Source organism: Lepisma saccharinum, chromosome 12 (genome assembly GCF_977018435.1).
Source record: "Lepisma saccharinum chromosome 12, izLepSacc3.1, whole genome shotgun sequence".
NCBI lineage: Eukaryota > Metazoa > Arthropoda > Insecta > Zygentoma > Lepismatidae > Lepisma > Lepisma saccharinum.
The window spans coordinates 54,774,328-54,793,123 of NC_139240.1; the positions used below are offsets into that span (position 1 = coordinate 54,774,328).

At 40.4% G+C, this 18,796-nt stretch overlaps 1 protein-coding gene across 2 annotated transcripts in view; it reads left to right on the forward strand.

Annotated features, from left to right (window-relative positions):
- Positions 1 to 18,796, forward strand: part of mib2 (E3 ubiquitin-protein ligase mind bomb 2) — a 185,012-nt gene that overhangs the window by 120,871 nt on the left and 45,345 nt on the right. The gene's annotated exons all lie outside the window — the stretch shown is intronic.

Here is an 18,796-nt window from a genome sequence, read left to right on the forward strand (position 1 = left end):
TTTTAGATTAACATAATTTGAAAAATCATATTGGGCCTAACCACACTAGGGTTACAGAAATAGGGTTTCAGAAGAAGGTGAAGTTGCAAAAATAGCCGTTAAGACCTAAAAAAAAGGTTAAAAAAGGACCAGTAAGTCAAAAAAAACGCCGAAAGAGGCAAAAAAAGACAAATAAAACCCACATTTTTCTGGCCTACAATGACCCAAAATGAACATATATTATGTTGGGCCTCGTCTTCGGACACTAGAAAAAAAAAAAAGATTTTTCCTCAACTTCCAAGCCCTAGTCATGAGAAACAATCCCTCCCCCACCTCTTCCGTGGTTACTTGGAACTGTCGTCGTCTTGAAAATACTTAATTTCCGTAAGATCATAATATTGTTCAATAACGGTGATCAGATTCTCTACACTAAATTTCTCTGAGAGTATTAGGGGGGTCAATTGCCCACGCCTAAGAAATCGCGTGCATCTCTTTACAGCACGCACCTTCGCTCTTCACTCTTACAGTGGACTCGTGTGTAGGGAGGGAACAACACCGCGAGATAATTCTTGACACTTCTAGATCTGGGAAACACCAGGCGGATGTTTTCGTCGCTTCAAGAAGCCGAAGAAGGTCGTGTGAAAGGAAAGCAACGTGGAAACGTGACTTCGAAAGAAATTGGCACGTTCTGCGGGGCGGTACGTTACAAACGTGGACGTGCTCGTCACGCTTCGGAATGATAGCAGTAGCTTCGGGATGCGTTTGGCCTTCAGTGACCTTGAGAGTGAGAACTCATCTTTCCTCCTGCCCGAATCAGTCTGGCGGACCGGTTCGTTCGCTGAATGCACTCTTTACTGTGGGTTTGTAGATTTCCAGGAACATTAGAATATATATATACGGGGTGTCCCCATAAAGCACCGACAAACTTTCACGGTGTAGAGAACGTTTTCCTCGTTGAGACGTCGTTTCGACCCTACGAGCCCTTAAATAATAACATCTTGTATCCTGTATGCATGGACGTCGGGAGGAGGGGGGTCGAACATGTCCGTGCCCCCCCCCCCTCTGGAAATTGGAAATTTGTTACTTTTATTGTTAATGAAGTAAATACAGTTCAGTTTGTTATTATTCAAACAGTATTACGAAGTAAAAAAAATGCGTAATACCTAAGAAATGAGAGTAAAATACAGGTACCAATATATTTTTTTCATCTTTTGCCATTTAAATCCAAGTGTAAATGGTTTCACAGTTTTCAAATTTCCAAAAATTAGACTTCCATGTCAGAGGGCACACAACAAACACGATGGCTAAAATTTGCTTCTAACTTTTAAAGCTTCTTTTTTTAAAACGAGGTGTAAAAGTTAATATCGAAATAGAGTAACTATGCATTTCGGTACACTAACTTTGTGAAATATATCAAACAAGAAAAATTTCCCCAAGAATATAATAATAATTGATTTGCTTTGTATTCGCTTGTTGCGCCACTTTTTTTGGGCTAATTAGCGAAGATGGGGATGAGTGATGATGTGATGAAATTGATGAATGAACACTCACAAACATTCATGCCCAGGCCGGGATTCGAACCCGGCACCTCTGGCATCGTAGCGCGATGTGATAACCACTCCGCCACGGGGGTCGGCGAATATAATGATAGTAATAAATGGAATAGCATTCGCTTAATAGTTTGTAAGTTATTTATAATAATAAACCTAAGCATTATTATTTCTACTATTCAAGTTTCTTCCATTGCCTGACACCCCCTACAAAAGTTTCTGGCGACGCCATACCTGTATGTATACATCCATGCGTTACAGAATCACGGTTGCCACTACAGGATGTCTACCAGTGTAAGTCATGAAAGCCAAGAAGGAGTAAAGAAATCAACACACAGGTCAAGAAGTCAATGAATAAAGTCAAGAATTTATAAACTTTTGCTATCACAATGACTAAAATTGATTGATTTAATTTTTCATTTTACTTCACTTTTCTGCCCCTTTGGCTAATCGTGAAGATGAGGATGAGTAAGTGGTAAGATAAGATGTGTGAAGGGACAATCACAAACATATAGGGACAACAACACGAGCCCCACATAAGATTCTACTGGCTGTGAGTCCACACGCCAGAGCCTCGCTAGTCTGCGAAATGCAGTCCAGGATACATTAATAGATAAAGCAAGTCTAATTATCTTGTTAAATACAGCTTCAGTTTCCATCGTAGCTGGCCTTTTGGTAGGGGTTTTTCATTAAGAAATATTTATTTTAATGCTGAGCCGACACTACTTTGAACGATACCGATACTTGAAAATTGTAATAATTAAATGTTATTCAAAGTGTTCATTAACAATAGTGTGTAAGTATTCCACTCTTAATATATGCATCAATTGACCAATATTTTTGTTTTAAAATGTACATAAATTACATGTTATGTCATCTCCAAATTAAGTTGTTTTTTTCACAAAACTAATTAGAAACTTTAAATTTTGCTTAATTTCCAGGATAATTTGAATAATCCCGGGAAGATATCTGTCGGTATCGATAAATAAATTCCGATATTTCCCTATCGGCAATTGCAAATTTCCAACTTTACTTGAGTAAGGGTCGAATAAATAAAAGTTTGGAAAAACGATAATAAGGTTAAAAAAAAAAGTAAACAATTTTGGATTTGTTGTTTTGGTAGACACCCTGTAGTTATGTATTGTACACGTGCACAAGGAACAGTCTACAGAAAACCCCCTGACTTTCCTCAGACGTTCTTAACGTGACGTTCACGTAGGAACGCACATTAGCCCAGCGGATCGCAATTATGCATGCTGAAGTGTAGGAGAGAAAAATACTGGTAAAAGTTGTGCGAAATGGGTCAGTTCTCGTCAGTCACCGATAGACCTGAACGGTGTCACGTTTCGCACGTAAAATGTCATTCGGCACCTGGTCTTGACAAAAGAAGTGTATGGTTTCAAATTAGAAAAGGATGCGCGGTTTCAAAGCCACTGATCATTGTTCTAGATGGTTTCCAATTTCAGTCTGTTTTTTCGTTCCTTCCTTTCTCTAGTTCCATGCCGATTTTTTTTTCTTTTTGTAACATCTATTACTTTTTGTCTCTTTAAAACGTTTCTTTTATGTGGGCGACAAGGACCGGCTTTCTCTAAAAGTCTGCTTTAAGCCCTCATCACACGGAACTGGATTTCCAGTAGGTATGCCCTAGTTGGCGCTGGACTTGCTATCAATTTGCTAGTTTTCGCCTCACACGATACTTATCAGCGTACTTGTCGATAGACTTTTGTTCCCATACGAGGGAAGTTGTAATGGCGGCCGCGTGAGATGTAAACAATGTATCACTTCACATTTTTAAAAGCCGATAACTATTCAACCGAGAGGAATAACGTTTCGTATAACACTTTATTAGATACAAAACAATGGCGCTGCTTAAAGACATACTTTACAACGTTTACTGTACACTATGGAAGAATATTTTAGTTGTTTCAAATGTAAACACCGTGCACTCAGCATAGATGGTGTAACTCAAAGGCCCTTTCATGCTGTATACGTTATACATTGCTGGAGTAACACTCGGAAACCACAGACAAAAACGCTCCTTTGCACACTCACAGATTATCTTCACATGGCGAAACCTTGCTCTGATTGGCTGTTCCACAGAATCTAGTCGAGGAAAGCAAGTAGCAATTAGAACATGTCGTATTCCTCCAAACCAGTCAAGCAGTCAGCGAGGCGGCCATAATTGCTACATAGAAAGTTAGTTCAGCGCCAACTAGGGCATTCCTACTAGAAATCCAGTTCCGTGTGATATGGGCTTAAATTCAGATTCTCTATTCTCAATTTTGCCTCACCACTCTAAAAATCCTCCTAAACACTTCGTTTCCCCCTGTGTTTAATAAAATTTAATTCTTGTTTTGCCAAGCAGGAATTGCCCCATGTTATAGGTGTTTGTTCACTAACTTAAGGGGAGGAGATATCGTTACGCATGGTCACTGCTATTAAAAAAGCCTGGGTGTATCCAAGAGTATGAATTTCTCTTCAATATTGCAAGTGGGAGCGTTTTTATTTTTTTTATGTTGATTATTGAGCTGGACACGATGTTTGAAAAATATGATGAATAAGAATTTTCGGAATTCCATGTATTCCTTATGGGGAATCCGCTTCAACATCAACTTACGGCTAGTCGAATGGAAGTTTCGACTTTTCCGCTGGTGAAATGCATCTTCAAACTTCCCTCTTCCCTTTGACATCTTTTTCTATTCCATCGGAAGTTTTATATTCCCAAGAGAACGAATCAAATCATTCTCCCATATGATCATTGCTTTTCTCCTTGCCTCCTGGCATTGTTGCCAAACCTGATGCGCATAAAAGAACTAAATTTCACCTTAAATGGAGTTAAAACTGACTTTCATGGAGCTAGATTTACGAAGGCTGGATAAAGTACCTGCTAGGGTAATGCTGGTTGTCACAAAGGGGTGGGGCACTGCTATTATCGTTAACTCTAAATTGATGACAAGTTATTCTTAGTTTTCAACATGTATCCGGCGGCATCGCCCATCTCAATAATTCACCGATGCTCGTATGAAATCGAAAATAAAGAATTCCCTGATAACAATATTATGTCAATCTCACGTCAAACACGGCGCTATAAAGAAGTAGCTGGGGGGGGGGGACACAGCCAATATAACAATATCACGTCACGTGCAAAATGTATAATTATGACAAAAGTTAGCCTATGTGGGCCGGAACCAGTGATGGCATCATAGTGGAGCACGAGGGTGGGCGTCCCAGTTCACAGCCGAACGAGTGCACGAAAGAGCCAGATCTGGCTCCAAGAGAGCTAAGTTGGCACACTGCCACGGACGGAAGAGTACCGTGGAGACTGTATGGAAAATAAAACAGAATTCTCTCAATGCGTTTACTTTGTTAGTGTCCTTTGCAGAACAGTTACCTTGACGGACGGAAGATTGTTGCAAGATAAGATATCTTCAAGTTGATTAGGGAAATTTGAGTGAAATTATTATACACTTAACAATTTTTCGTAGATAAGTTTATCCCGTAATATCTATAACTTGTGTTTGCAGAGTCTCAGTATGTAAGGTTGAAATAGAGAAAGCATCGGCTTGTACCCTTGAATTTTTGGAAAGTTCCCCTTGAAAATGGAAATTATACTTGAATTTTATCGTAGTCCTAGAGTGGCTAGGTGTCTCTTCATCAGTTTCATCACTCATCCCCAGTTTCATGATTAGCCAAAAGTGGCAGAAAAGCGAAGTAAAATTATCCAAATCAATGAACAACGAATGATAGCCTGATGGATATATGAAGCCAATTTGCATCGCATGAAGCTGTTGTCGTTGATTTGACTGCGAACGCAGGCCTGTCTGATGGCGTAGTGGTAACGTCGTCGTCTTTTAATCGAGGGTTTCTGGATTTCGATACCCGGGAGGCACAAAGTGGCTCGGATCCACTTTAAACTGTAGGTCCAGTCCCAGTTAGCCTTAAAACAAAACTCAAACTCAAAAATTCGACTGCGAACTCAGACACTCGCCCTTAGCTACAAAGTCTACCAGGTTTTGACTTGTAGAACTATTTTCTTGATATCGAGTTTTCAGTTTTAAGTCCACTTTGGGCACATATAGGTTAATTGGGCCTCGACCTACAGTTTAGAGTACGGGAGACAGGGGCAGCGTGATCCCCCTAAGCTTTGACCCTTCCTACAGAACACTGTATGGCGACGAATACATTTAAATTTAACACAGTTGATACCACAACATTTGTTTTTATATTGATATATGTTTGAAGTTATTTCATTGTGTATTTAAGAAGTAATTTGGCCAAAAGTAAGGTAATGCAAAAGGACCGGGTTCGGGCAAAGTGAACTCTTTTCAAATTGTTATTGTCAAACACGATTTTAAGTATAGAATTAATTAATTTTATTAATAAAAAGTAAATGTATTATAAGTATGTAACTTACAAACACGTTGAAGAAAACAGGTGCCATTCAGAGAAGAAAATATGAAACAGGTTCATATGAAAATAATAAAAACAAATAAAAATTTGTTTAAAAGTGTACTTAGCCTAATTTTCAAGGCAAAAGTCACAAGTATAAGCACTATCATCTTCCTCCACACCAGCACTTTTTTTTGTTTGCATCCATTGCACTTGATCCATCCTTCCATTTCAGGGATCACGTTGCCCTACACCAGTGTTGTTGATATCAGCGACCATTCTCACCGTCAAAGAACACTCCGAGAACAGAAGTATTCATAATGTGTATAGCGTTTATATTTTGCCCTCTCACATCAAGCTTCAACCAGCAGGCTCGATCAGTAACTCAATTAACAATACACGATATTGTAAACTGCTTACCTTAGTTCAGACGTGCCAAAACAATTTTTTTATCTCCACTTGTTGTTCACAGCCCACGTTCCGCAACACTCATCGGCTACAACACACTCACTATGGCTGCTCTGCAGTTGACATGTTTCCCACTTGGAAGCAGCACCGTAAAGTGCATTTTCTTCGAGGGATTGCTTTGCCCCAAGGGATCGCTGTGCCCCGGTCTCCCCTAGAATCCGAGCCACTTTGTGCCTACTCCGAGTATTGAACCTGGAACTTCTTGATTACTCCGCGACTTTACCACTATGCGGAGGTTCACATCGATATCGATTTAATTCTACTCTACCAAGTTTGCATTTTTGAAGTGTTCCATACATCAAGTTTTATCTGAGCATGTGTGATAGTCTAAACTATGCTGCGCTGTACACTGAGCAGCATGAAAGGGGCGATACGATCAGCAAACAGTTTAATGGAGAACAAAGATGCCAAGAGCCTAAATGAATAATCCTTTTGCAAATAATGATAGGTAGATGGCTCATATGCCATCAGAAGGAAATCTCCTTGTTTTAAAGATCACATTCCGCGTTCGTGCTTTGCGCGTGGGAATAATAATCCCGCGGAATGCACAAAAGTCATTGGCCGGAGCGAGGTATTCGTCCAGGAATTCCGGAGGGAAAAAGTCTGCTTAGATAACTTGACAGCGACATTGCTATATTCCGTATGTTGCTAGTGTTTCTTTTACAAAAGATAACAATGGTGTTTGAGAAAAGAGCTCGGTGTAGTCGTTATTTAATCTTCCTCTCCTCCCGTATAATTTCTCTGGCGGATGACTTTGCTAAAACTGAGCAGTTGCTTGCACAGTCGCGTGCAAAATTGAGTTGGGCTTCTTGCGTAAAACTATATAGAGAAGTGAACTTTTGAGTGTTTGGAAGAAATCAACCCCTTGTAGGCAAGCAACCCGTAACACGCGGCGGATTGGCACATTGCATAATATGCAAGGTTTCATTGCATAATATGCAAGGTTGTTTTTTTTCCAGTTTCACAAGTGGTTCCATAATTTTCGAAATTGCAAGTAGTTTTTTTGTGTACCTTGTGAGTAAACTTTCCCTAAAACTTTTAAACCTTTTTCTTGAACGAGGTGTATAAGAGTAACAACAAGTAGAATAGCTGTACATTTCAGTAAGTGTTTGAAATGGGCAAAAGAAAATGATGAAAACAGATGTGTTGATTCAGTCATCTGGTGAATCCGGTACAAAAGTCTCCCCAAGAATTTAATAATAATAATAATAAATAGGTATAACATTGATTTACTTTTATTAGTTTTGCATAGTTATTATTTAATAATAATAATAATAACCGTGATAGTTATTGTTATTATTTCTACTATTCAAGTTTCGTCAATGTCCTCCCCCCTCCTACAAACCTTCTGGCTACGCCCATGCATTTGAATATTTTTGTGTTGAATCTATCATGCATTTCTTCACTTGTCATCCGTTTCTGTTGACAGGATTAACTTGACACAGAGAATCAAAGGTAAATAAATATGTAATGTAAATATTGCTTCTGAAGAATTGTAATTGCCTCTGTGGGGCGATAACAGGGAGGCTACTCACCGGGAATTCCTTGAATTCCGGAAATTGTGCGTGAATTATTGACTCCGGGAATTATGCTTGAATTCTATGTGAATTTTTCTCCGTAGACGTGAAAAATTATTTAATTCAAATTCCATTGAATTTATATATATTTATAAATGCCCTGAAGCAATTTTTCACAGTTTAGGTTTTATTTTTGTCGAGGAAGAAAAAGATAGCTATGTGGAAAACAAAACAGAATCATCTCAATCCGTTTACTTTGTTAGCGTCCTTTGCAGAACAGTCTATCTGACAGAAGAAAGATTGAAGTTGATTAGGTAAATTTGAGTTCCAAATTTTTATACAATTAACAATTTTTCGTAGATTAGTATATCCCGTAACATTTGTGATGTGTTTGCACGTGTATTTCAAGTCTGAGCATGTGAAATGGCAAATGTAAATTTCTCACCTTAAACTAAATATTACACACACACCGTTTAATTGAATTGAAGTAGAGTTTTTGAATACATTGGAATCACACACACCTTTTATTATGTTAATATATTTGTGTGTGGATGGCAAGAGGTGGTAATGCGTAAGGTTGAAATGCAGAAAACATTACTTGTAACCTTGCATTTTTAGAATGTTTGCCTTGAAAACCGGGAATTATACTTGAATTTTATCATGGTCCTAGAATAGCAACCCTGGATAAACACCAACGGTTTTACATACTTTTACATGATCTGCTGTTTGAGTCATGTAGCAGTGGCCACATATAACGTTTGCTGCGGCGCCGGAAAGCCTGGTATACATTGGTCGAGTAACTGGAGCCAGTGCTCGCTCCAGTAGTCAGGACAGTCGAGTGGCTGTCCAAGGAAGACATCGAGTCCCCCGAGTTGCTTCCTCCCCCTTCGATTTTTCCACTCGCGCGTGGACTCGGCTGATCACTCAATCAATTTAAACGCTTTATGAGGACAGTATAGTCTGTGGTGTGGTAGAATAGAGGCAACCTTGTTGGGAGTTGGCTTATTAATTGTATTTTTTTTTAATCAACCATGAATAGGAGGTGGTCAGAGCCGGACACCATAACGTTTGTGGAACTGAATCCTGAATACGAGTGTGTGTAGAATTTGTGCAGTGTCGATTATTGGAACAATCAAAAGTAATCAGGGCCATATAACGCCCTAGTGCAGAAGATTGGACTTGATAGATTTGGCGTAGAAATAAAGTTGAAAATATAGAATTTACGCTCTGCGTACAACCAAGAACTACTGACAATATTGTACTCATTTCTCGTAAAATAATAATAATAAACCTATGTAAAGGTTTTCAGCGCGTTAAAGTCATGCTTCCGTCACTCATCATTACCAACGCTGTGCTTTTGCTGACGCTGGAAACTCGTGCCAAACCTGGTGTTGATGAAGAGTCTGTCTTATTTCACTTCACTTTTGCAACCTTGTGTTCTGACGTCAGACGAAGAATGCCTACGGGGTTAGGTTAGGTTCCATTAGCAAAAATACAATGAGAAATTATTATTTGGCTAAGAGAACTAAACCTAACAACGTAGGCATTTAGCCTAAAATTAAAAAGTATTTTCCCGTGACGTCAGAACACAAGGTTGCTAAAGTGTTGTGCGATAAGTTAGACCCGTTGATGATGGTGCCGTGTACATCACTGAATGCACTGTTTGTCTGAGTTGCACGATGCTCAGTCACGTACCATACACACTGCAAAATCGATTTGGGGATAAACCCAACAACACTGTGAGATTGTGGAGTTGATACTATGCTATAGTTTACATAAGGTAGATTCATTGAGCCTAAGAGTGCATAGCTTTCGATTTCGCCACTGGAGTTCCCGGGTTCAAATCCCGGCGTGGTCATGGATGTACTTGGTAAGTGTCCCTTCATCAATTTCGCCATGTCATCACTCATCGTTGCGATTTTAATTATTTTAATTATTTCAATTTTCAAGTATCTGTATCGGTTCAAAGTGGTATCGGCTCAGCCCTAGCTAAAAGTGACAGAAAGAAACGCGTGCATGTACAAAGGACTAAAAACATAATCACGAGTCCAGAATTTCCATAACTCCAGAATGTCCACAAGTCCAGAGTGTCCACAAGTTCGGAATTTGCTCACACGAATAATAGCTCTCATTTCTGAACCAACTTCCTAATAAGTATTTTCATCTTCATTTTGCTTGTCTACTTTTCCCCTTACATGTTGCCAACTCTTAACAATATTTTGTCCTTTCTCGCATATTAAGAACATTTATATGTTTTTTGGTGGCCGCGGTGGCTCAGTCGGTAACGCGTCTGACTACCATGCTCAAGGTCCCGGGTTCGATCCCCGGCCGGTTCAAATCCGGGAACTTTTCTAACGTTGGAAGCGGCCCCGGCGCCCATCCAGTGTCGAATAACATGGTTACCTGGGGGAAACCCTGGGGGGTAAAGGCGGTCAGGGGCGTGATGCTGGTCACATCACCCCCACTCACGACCGGATCAAGAAAGTGTGGGGCGTTACCCCCACACCCCCTATACGCCTTCATGGCGTGGTGCTATGCACAGGGGAGCACTTTACCTTTTTTTTACATATAACATTAATATTAATTTGTATTATTCTTAACCATATCACACCAAGCACAATTGTGTCAATTAATTTGTGTATCCTTGTGTATTTTGTTTTCAATCTTTTTATTATTATTATTATTTTTAGTGTGTAGACGAGCCTTTGTTCTCAATTTTGTATTTGTTCCTTTTGTGTCTCCTTTATGTTTCTCTTTCTTCCTTGTTTGTTATTGTACAAACATTTAGTAGGTAGAATGTATTTAGTATGTGTATGTATCCATCGGGGTTAGGTGGTAGAACAGCCACAGGCTGAACCTCGACCTTTAATAAAGGAAAGGAAAATTGTAATTGAAATATCGAGTAAAGAAATGCAACTCTTCCCCAGCACTGATATACAAAACCTCGTCTTATTTTTTACTGCTTCTGCATTACTTCAATTTCTAGAACATTGTATTCACCTGTAAACTATAAGAACGCAGGGAGCGTTGCGACAGTGGTTTACCAAGGATTTCTCATCTGATGTCGTTTTTAGATGATTTAAAGGTGGATTTAGCACCCAAATGATCACAATGTAGACTTTAGTGAAAACATTTTAGGGTTACACTTATCTAGACTCTTGTTTGTCCTTATTAAGTGTGTGAGTTTCACACAATTTTAAATATTCACATTATAGCAGATGTTTTCAGTCCCCCTCGGTGCCTGGTTACGTTCCTCAAGAGAAACTTGATGAAAACTCTCCTTCATTGGAGCAAGAGCATCAGCTGTTTTATTCGTCAAAGCTTTTTTACTTTTGTTGCTACAGCTGTCATTTGATTGGTTTGCTTTTTTTTACTTCACTTTTCTGCCACTTTTGTCCAGTCGCGAAAGTGAGAGTGAAAGTTCATGTGATGAAATTGGCGAAAGGGTAAGAAATTGGCGAAAGGGTAATCACAAACACACATGGACAGGACAAACACACGCCCCATCGAGGATTATACTGGCTGTGAGTCCAGACGCCACAGCCTCGTTAGTATGCTAAATGTGTACTACATGGAAGAGCGGTTGCCATTTGTGTGTCTTCTAAAAGAGTCACCCCGAAAGCCAGTGCTCGCTCCAGTAGTCAAGACAGTCGAGTGGCTGTCCACGGAGGACATACACTCAACCGAGTTGGTTCCTCTCCCATCGATTTTTTCATTCCCGCGACCACTCGGTCAATGTAAGCACTTTCTGAGGACAGTATAGAGTCTGTGTTGTGTGAGTGTCCATGGAATTTGTGTCGATTATAGGAACAAACAGAATAAACTACGGTCGTATGTGTAGAAGATGAAACTTGATGTATTTGGCGTAGGAGAAGTAAAATTAAAAATAAGGGATTTACGTTCTACCTACAACCAAGAACGATCGAAAATAGAAAAATCAAGGAAATTAGTTTTGTTTCCAGGCATGTCGTGCATTCATTTCTAGTGAAAAAAAGTGTGTAAACAGTTTCAGAACTCTTTTTAAAAAATCACCAACGACGTCAATTGGTTCATTCTGTGAAAAGAGCACCAAACAGCTGCAGCTACTCCCCATAGAAGGGTCGAGTCAAGCAGGCAGGCTAGTAACTCGTCCCAGTAACTATCCCGCTCACTCGACCAGTGTAAACCAGCCTTTACACCCCGCTGCAGCTATGGAAACTGTTATTCCAAGAATGTTATAAATTCTTAAATATTCACTAGTCAAAGAAGAACACGTGATTCGTAGCGGTTTATAATCAAGAGATCCTGATACCTCCCAGATGACATAGTGCAATCAAGGGATCGCGGGTTCGATTCCCGGTGGAGGCACATGGTGTTTGGATCCGACTTTAAACTACAAGTCCAGTCCCGATTAGCCTATGAGCTGCGTTATTCGTCAAAGCTTTTCTGTCAATTTTGCCTAATCGCAAAGATGAATGAAAGGCTATAGTGGAACCACAAGCAAAGAAACCTGCGCAGACCCGCGACTCCTGTGCACCGTACTCCCGCTAGGAGGGGAGGGGGAGAGTGGACCATGCTACCTTATAGCTCGAGCTGAACGGAAGAAGGGAAAGCTGCACGGGGACTTTTCGTCCAAGGTTTTTTCCCCTTGTGGTCGCTCTATAGTAGATGTATTTATTGAAAGGAAAATCACATTGACAGGATTACAACAAAAAACCCAAGAGGTCCTAGGCAGGAAATTTTGTTCTAAAAAAGTAATTTAAAAAAGAATTCAAGTTCGCTTGTGGAAATTTCCATTGTCTTTTTTTAAAATAACTAGTACAGTATATGTTTTTTTAATGTTTGTGTGTCTTCTCTATCGTGTGTATCATTAAATGAGAATAATATTCCATCCAATTATAAGCTTGTCCAATGTTGCGAAGTTTATATCTGCGGTGATATGATAGAGAAGGTGTCTCCGTCGTAAAAAATAATTACTTAATACAATCTTGTATTCAATTTAATGTTTTAAAATGTGTAGTTTTATCTTAGTTGCATTCATGGTTTTATTATTAGGGCCTCCCCGATGGCTTAATGGTAACGTCGTATATATTGTAATCAAGGCATTGTGTAACGAGGCACGTTACACAGTGGTTCGGATACGGCTTTAAACTGTAGGCCCAGTCCCTATTAGTCTATCTGTGCATAAAGTGCACTTAAAACAAACAACAAAGAAAATCAGGTTCCTGAGAAAAAGGGGAATCATTTTAAGTTTTTTCTACCTCTGGTCCTAGGTTTGATTCACGGAGGGGTTCGTTCATTGCTTCAAATCCCACTTTAAACTGTAGACCCAGTCCCAATCTCCTATCTGTGCATAAAGTGGACCTAAAACACAATAAAAATCCAGAGCTCTGATTGCATCTTTGGAAACCCCAAGGTTCTTGGACCACATTGTCGAGTACCGCGAAATCAACCTTCTGAAGCCCACATGCAATTATGTGTGCTTAATCGGTATTCCCAGAGGGACAGAGATTCGTGTGAAGTGGAAGAGACGGGAAGGTTCGTAGCCGTAAGTGCTTGTGGTTCCACATGCGCATTAGTGCCCTGGTGACCCGGCATGCATGATATGTGGTGGTAGGCGCCCACGTAACATACACGCTTCAGTTTCTCTCTGGGACCGCAATACTTTCCCTCGAGACTTTCTCTCCCAGGTTGAGGTCGGTGAAGGACTTCCTCGGAATTGATGGTCAAACTGGTCTTCTGCAGATCTTTTTTAATTGGTATTGCAAGCGTAGCCTCAAGGGGTTGGCAAGTTTGGGCTTGGAAATCACAATCCTCCAGCTGTGATGAAAAGGGGTTTTGATTTGGCGTCACTATGTCTGGGTTCAATTCCCGCCAGTAGCCTATACATTGGGTGTTGATCAGCATCGTGATAGCAGCGAGTCTCCGTATGCCATGTGTAGTTTTGTTTTAACTCCTTTTTAGGCCCAGATAGGCTTGTAGAGGCTGGACCCATAATTTGATCTAAACCACTACAGAGTACCTCCAGCAGAAATCCAGCCAGGACCCTACTGATTGAAAAGCGACAGAGTTCTACAGGAAGTTTCTTCCTGAAATGGTGTGCTGTCTCGTATAATTGAATGCACTGCTCGTTTCTCTGTCTACAAAGGATGCAACTTACGCCCCTCCCCCTTCCCACAGTAAGGTCAGTCCGGTTCCTATGTAGCTCACAGTTTTTGAGACTTCTTCCTTGCTAATAAAACGTGGTTTCCATTTCAAGTGGTTTAACTCACATCAACTTTATGCTCTAAAAGGGTATTCGGGACCAGACCTACAGTTGGAAGTGGGGTTCGAAGCATTGTGCAATGTGCCTCCACAGGGTATCGAACCCGGTACCTCTTGGTTGCAAGGCGACGAAATCAGTGTTGCCACATGAAGGGAAATTTCCCTTTATGAAGGGGAATTCGAACCCAATTTTGAAGAAAATGGGGTGAAAATGCCAAAATTCCATGGAAATTTTAAAACACCAAACTCAAGAATAGTACAGATTATGTACTTTTTATTGCTATTATTTTTAAAGGTTTTTAGTGAAGGGAAAAACTGAGTGCAAGAAGCGAAATTTTGCCCTCAGATTGTGGCAACACTGGACGACATACCACTACCAAATCAATCAATCAACATACTGGTATTGACTTGTTCTGTCCATGTCCCCACATACATGCGTAATTTTGCTCAACAACACTAAATGCATATGAGCTTTTTAGCAAGGAGAGAGGATGATGGCTTATGAATTTCAGTATAGACCAGGAGATGGTCTTAATCACCACCAGGGCGTTTCACCGGAAGCGCGTAAATTGCCGTGAAAATGCGGCAGTTGGTCGTGAAGCTTCTTGACCTTACAAGGTAACTTTCTTTTCGACCTCTAGCCAGGCAGCCATCGTGATCCGCGGAGAAAGTTAACCGACACCCGAGTCAACCAACTCTCCAGCGATCTTGTGGCAATTCCGGCAGAAAGTTGAGCGCTTGCTAATAGAACAAGTAGCCAAAACCCGCAGTAAGCCATATGTTGACTCTGCAGCAAGGTGGAAACCTTGTCCATCAATTACTTTAACCTGTCTCTGGTAATTGGAAAGATATCCCCGTCTAAGGCTGAATAGCTCTCTCGCTCTGCCGACCTCCGAGGCGGAGTGGTTAGCACAGCGCTCTGCTACGCCAGAGGTCCCGTGTATGAATCCCGTACTGTGAGCGTCCTTTCATCATATCATCACTCATCCTCATCGTCGCGATTAGCCAAAAGTGGCAGAAAAGCGACGCTAAATAATCATATCAAGGCGTTCGGGTTAAACCACCGCCCCCCTCCAGTCACTCGCTGTCCAGACATATTGTACAGTGGTTCGAATCCCATTTTAATCTGTAAGCCCAGTCCCGATTAGCCTATCTGAGCATAAAGTGGACTGAAAACAAACTTTAACAACTATCCTCTTTTGTCTCTCACTCCGCCTGTTTATGTGAGCTTTCAGACCGAAGCGACACGAAGAAACTAACTTTCAGGAATAAATGCAACCCTTCAGCAAGGTGCGCCTGGCGTTCGGATTGTTATGGGCCGTTTTCTCAACAGCGTGCGTCGTGTCGCCTCGGTCTGTTGGAGTGAATGCTTCTTTACTGACTGAATGGACCCTTGTCGCCTGTCGCTTCGGTCTGAAAGCTGCCCAAAACTTGGTTGAAGCCACCTCGACGGCTGAGCATTTCCATTCATCCACCTACTCTCCCCACTCGAAGGTTCCAGGTTCCAATCCTAACTTGAGCATTGATACCCATCGTCACAATTAGAATAAAAAGACAGAAAAGCTACGTGAAATCTGGGAACGCTGGCCTGAGTTGAAGCTCACTTTAGAGACTTGTCAGTGACGTCACAGAAACTTTCTATGTATTTGGTAGGTTCCTAACGTACGCACGATTGGGATACGGAGCTGGAAATACATGTTCCGTGCAAGCTAAAAAGATCGTATGCTTTCTCTTTCCAGCTCTTTTTCCTCTACTTTTCTTCAGCGATTGATATGCCGTGTATGGTTTATCATTTGCATACTATGCCTTAAAGCAAGGGAGGAGGAGTGATTAGGATTGGATAATAGCACGCTGTTTCATAATCAGGCCTGATTGGTTATCGAAACTGACGTCATAACTCGCGAAATCGCTCATGACATAATTTTATATTTTCGAGCTAAGGAAAGTGGTTTAGTTTTTGGCATGGTCGTATATACACTGAAAGAATGGGTGGGGTTAGCTTATTGTAGCCCAAGAGCGGTACAAAGTTATAATTCGTTTCTTACTATTTATTTATTATTAATAAACATTTTTAAATTATAACTAATAGCATTTCCTCTCTAATCAATTTAGATATAAATACTAGTTTGACACACTTTAATTGTATTAACCACAACAATATTAGGAAGAGAGACAGGTGACAGAAGCAGAGAAAGGAGACGGGAATAAAGAATTAGAGAAAGAGGGACATGGACATAGAATCAGAGAAAGAGAGACAGGGACATAGAATCAGAGAAAGAGAGACGGGGACATAGAATCAGAGAAAGAGACAGGAATCATAGAATCAGAGAAAGAGAGACGGGGACATAGAATCAGAGAAAGAGATACATTAAACATAGAATCAGAGAAAGAGAGACTGAGACAGAATCAGAGAAAGAGAGACTGAGACATAGAATCAGAGAAAGAGAGACAGGAGACATAGAATCAGAGAAAGAGAGACGGAGACATAGAATCAGAGAAAGAGAGACGGAGACAGAATCAGAGAAAGAGAGACTGAGACATAGAATCAGAGAAAGAGAGACTGAGACAGAATCAGAGAAAGAGAGACTGAGACATAGAATCAGAGAAAGAGAGACGGAGACATAGAATCAGAGAAAGAGAGACAGGGACATAGAATCAGAGAGAGAGAGACGGGATAGAAAATGAGAGAAAGATGAATGAGACAGATAACCAGATAAAGAGAAACTGTAAAGAATGAGGGAAAGAGAATCAGAGAAAGGGGGACATGGACAGAGAATCGGAGAAAGGGAGACGTGAATAGAGAATCTAGTAAAAATAGACTGAGATTGCGAATCGGAGATATCCACAGTATTCTTGAAATGGAGTTAAAACCGCAGGTGCTATGAATGAGATTAAGTTCCCCGCCAACAGAAGTCACTTCTTGTTTTTTTTATCGATAACAGTGGAAAGGAAGTCAGAACATTCAGATGTGGACCGTTATATCAACCACACCTTGCCCGTTGGCCTCCAGTCGTTATTCCTTGGTTATGCGGTGAATTTTGAGAGAGATCACTGGTTATACTGGAAACATGTCAGTGATCGTCTCGAGTCGACAGTTTTTCGCCAACTATTAACTTTCGTTGTTAACAGGTTCTAGATCGATTTTGGGAGAACGGGACTTTATCCGTTTGCTAAAAGCTGCAGAGTTAAAAAAAAAAAAGGCCAATAAAATCAATTTCCTGCTCTTTTTTTCTGTTTGCGGTCTGAAATTGAAGAAATACACGCCCGTAAATCAATCAGTCCTCCCATAAGTTTGCTCTTCTAGAAGCAGTATATGAATATAATGAGTACAGGGTGTCTATAAGATATGTTGCAATCAGAGGCGTCTCCTGAACACATGCGACAATTGTGGGAAAAACGACAGCTTGCTCTGCGACGACATTAATGAGCATTTCTACATTCTAATTTCTTCATATAGGAGAAGTATTTATTTTGGACGAGAGCGCTCAACTAACCTTATATTACATTTCTTGGATCTGAAGTGACGCATACGTCAATTGTGGGAAAATAATTATTACTTTCTTTCACTTCAGATCCAAGAAATGTAATATAAGCGTAGTTGAGCGCTCTCGTCTGAAATAAGTACTTCTCCTATATGAAGAAATTAGAATGTAGAAATGCTCATTAATGTCGTCGCAGAGCATGCACCGCATGCGTCCAGGGCAATATGTTATTCGGGTTAATGAGAATACATATCCAGTGTGTGCAAAGAGTAACTAAAATGAACTGAGTTACTTTGAGGGCGAAATAACTGTCACTCGGTTACTACAAAATCTTAAGTTTCCATCCGTGTCTCGATTAATCAAACAGAAATAATTCTCTTGAAGCACCATGGGACTTGCAGTGATGGCTCGTGGGGAACGAAAGCATCCTAAGTCAACAAATACGCGCTTTCCATCCCCCAGGGAATACGTAAAACTATGTAAAGAAATGCCCTTTTTTAAGCTGACATGCTCATTTTTGCATGGTATTTATGGGTATACTAAATTACTGGGTTACTGGGTTAATGCGAAGTAGCGGGTTTGAGTGTAGAAGATCGGATGAGGTCCTCAAATATTTGTGCTGTGAACAGGTGCGTATCCAGAAAGAAAATTTGGAGGGGGTCTTTTTTTTTTCTTTTTTTTTATTCTTGGAATCGTACTTTTCAGAAGCAGTTCTGTAACGTCTCGGGTAAGAAAGAGCAGTCTCTCACTTTGACAACTGTACAGCAAAACTGAGAACCTTTTCACAGATACAGAGTACAATTTTCAACTGCGGCTAGAAGCCCACTTGCTTGGGATGGTTCACTCCATCAGCTCCACTTAACTGACAAGGTTGAAGAAATTGAACAAAAAAAAAAAAACACTGACAATAGTTTGCTTTTACTGTCTGGTACGTATTTCACCTCTGCATGTAACATTAAAATAATAATAATAAAACACTGTACCAAAACAACTCACTGAAGTCAGGTCTTCAGCTCACATATCACTACTCAGTGTGAAACTTAAAAATACTTTTAGTGGATGTTATTTTCAGAATCCACAAACCGTGCACACAGAGGCAATTTTCTATACCTACCACATCAAATGTCTCATCGGAAAGTATGCTGAATCTACCTTAGTATTTTCAAAA